This window comes from Monopterus albus, unplaced genomic scaffold (assembly GCF_001952655.1).
Source record: "Monopterus albus unplaced genomic scaffold, M_albus_1.0 scaffold163.1, whole genome shotgun sequence".
NCBI classification, from domain to species: Eukaryota; Metazoa; Chordata; class Actinopteri; order Synbranchiformes; family Synbranchidae; genus Monopterus; species Monopterus albus.
Genome location: NW_018128043.1, coordinates 50,307 through 52,530, shown reverse-complemented (window position 1 = coordinate 52,530; position 2,224 = coordinate 50,307). Strand labels below are relative to the sequence as shown.

General features: G+C 36.0%; 1 protein-coding gene across 1 annotated transcript in view; it reads left to right on the top strand.

Annotated features, from left to right (window-relative positions):
- Window positions 1-2,224, top strand: part of LOC109968811 (neuropathy target esterase-like) — a 16,022-nt gene that overhangs the window by 4,462 nt on the left and 9,336 nt on the right. The gene's annotated exons all lie outside the window — the stretch shown is intronic.

Here is a 2,224-nt window from a genome sequence, read left to right as displayed (position 1 = left end):
CCCTGACCATGTGTTCAGTAATGTAGTTTCACTGTAGGGTTTATAAAAAAAATAAATTGTTGCATGAGAATAATCAAAATCATTTAAATTTATAACACTTATAAAGGTCAAGGATTAAAATAGATTTCAGGATTAAAATAGTGCCCACCCGGTCTATCCACCCCACAATTGTCCTCAGGCTACTTCTTAGTGAGAATAGTGGCCCCTGGGTCACAACTTGTTGAAAATCACCATAGAACAGTAATTATTTTAATTTGGGTTTACTATCAGGTTTGTTGAACAGTTAAGCTTTGTATTGAAGAAACAGTCTGGCACATAACTCCTCTTAAAACTCAAACTTTTCATTTTTATTCTGTGGTCTATGTATGGATCAGACAAAATACAACATGTTACTGAGTTTTAGAGGTGCTGAGGTGCTGGCAGACAGATTTATCTTTAGACCGTACCAGGCTAGTTGTTTCACCTTGTTTCTAGTGTTTATGCTAAGCTAAGCTAAGCAGCTGCTGGCAGTAGCTTCATACTTACAGACACAAGAGTGGTATCGATCTTTTCATCTAACCTTTGGCAGGGAATGGAATAGGCGTTTCCCAAAATGTTGAACATTTCCTTTAATGTGTGGAGGGTACACTGTATGATGTATGCTGCCTGAAAAACCTCCAGAAGAACAGAAAGCAGAAAAACATCAGGGTCCTCTCTTTGATGACTTATTGCAAAGCCCCTCAAAACCTTAATTTATTTAAGAAAATTGTAACTGGTGATGCTAGTGTACATGTTGCTTGAGTGTGGGAATTCTTGTTGGAATTGCATTTATTGGTTAAAAAACATCTTAATTTATATTTTAATATCTTATGCAGTGGGCGGGAGGGTAGTGTTGTGACTCAGAAATTTGCAGGGATAAAATATTCTAATTATTCATTTCTGTGCCTTTTTGATCTTTTCTGTTGTCTTTCACCAAATATAAAGAGGGTTAATAATCAGACTGGCATTTTAAAATTTGAGTAGCAGTAGTGTGATTGAACTACAGTAGATTTGTTTTATTTTTCTAATTTATACCTAAAATGTATTTATAAATTAAGTTGTACACAGTTGATGTAAATATTTTCTCTTCCCTGTCAGCTGATTTTTTTTTTCCTACCCCATTAGGGCAGGACCTCTCAGAGTGCACCACTGCTGCCTTTTGTGTACTTTTTGTTTCTTGTGTACCCAACAACATTAATTCACAGGATTCCAAATTGATGTGACACCTTTCATTTAACTTACTTATTGCCATTCAGACTTAATGCTTGTCTCTCAACCAAAGCACTAAAGAGGTGGGTTTGACCTTTTCTTTTTAAAATAACCCACGTTTAGAAAATAGCAATCACAACATATTGTGATTGTGTATCAATATGGTGATATCACACTATCTATCAGCCAGAAACGCCTTGCTTGTCTGGTTCATCTTACACTAAAGTAATGTGTGTAAGGACCTGGGGAACTTTTAAACCCAGCTTCTTAAAAGTAATTTCCTTACTTCTTGTCAACAGCCAACTGTTGTGTGTTGAGTTTTTGTGCATCAGTACTGACAACAAAAAAGGAAAACTGGATTGCGGATTGATAGACTGACATGGGAGAGGACTGCTCTCTATCACATATCATGAGGATGATTTTGTAACCCACTGTATCTTTGTTTTTGTTTAGAAAAGATTACTGAATGTAGTTATTATGGACTTAATGGTGACCACTGGCATTCTGCACTGGTTTTGTGTTTTCATTGTAAGTGAGAGAATTTTATTTTTGTGTACATTATTGTTTCTGGGACGTTTTGGTACAGGGAAGAGGGTGATAAATAAAGAATGTCAAGAGCAAAACATGCTTTAATATTCCCATGTCGAAACAGACAGTTTTACAATTAAGGATTATTTTCATTATCAAATTCAATATCTCAATTATTTTCCCAGGTAATCAATAAATACTGCATAAGCACATGTAGCTAAATGCCCAGAAGTGTTCTAAAACCAAAGTTACATAAAGGCAACAAAGCATTAGAATGGATACACACAAGGATGATAAAAGTAGCGTCATCAGAACGTTACTTTTTACACAGCACAAATAAGCAAATCAAAGGCACCTAAAAACAGGGCAAAGCGGCACTGGAGAGAATCAGGAACAGCAGTAGAGACTAAACAACAGGCATTAGCCTACAGTAGGTCCAGAGTTTTATTGCTCTTTGTGTGGAAGGGTG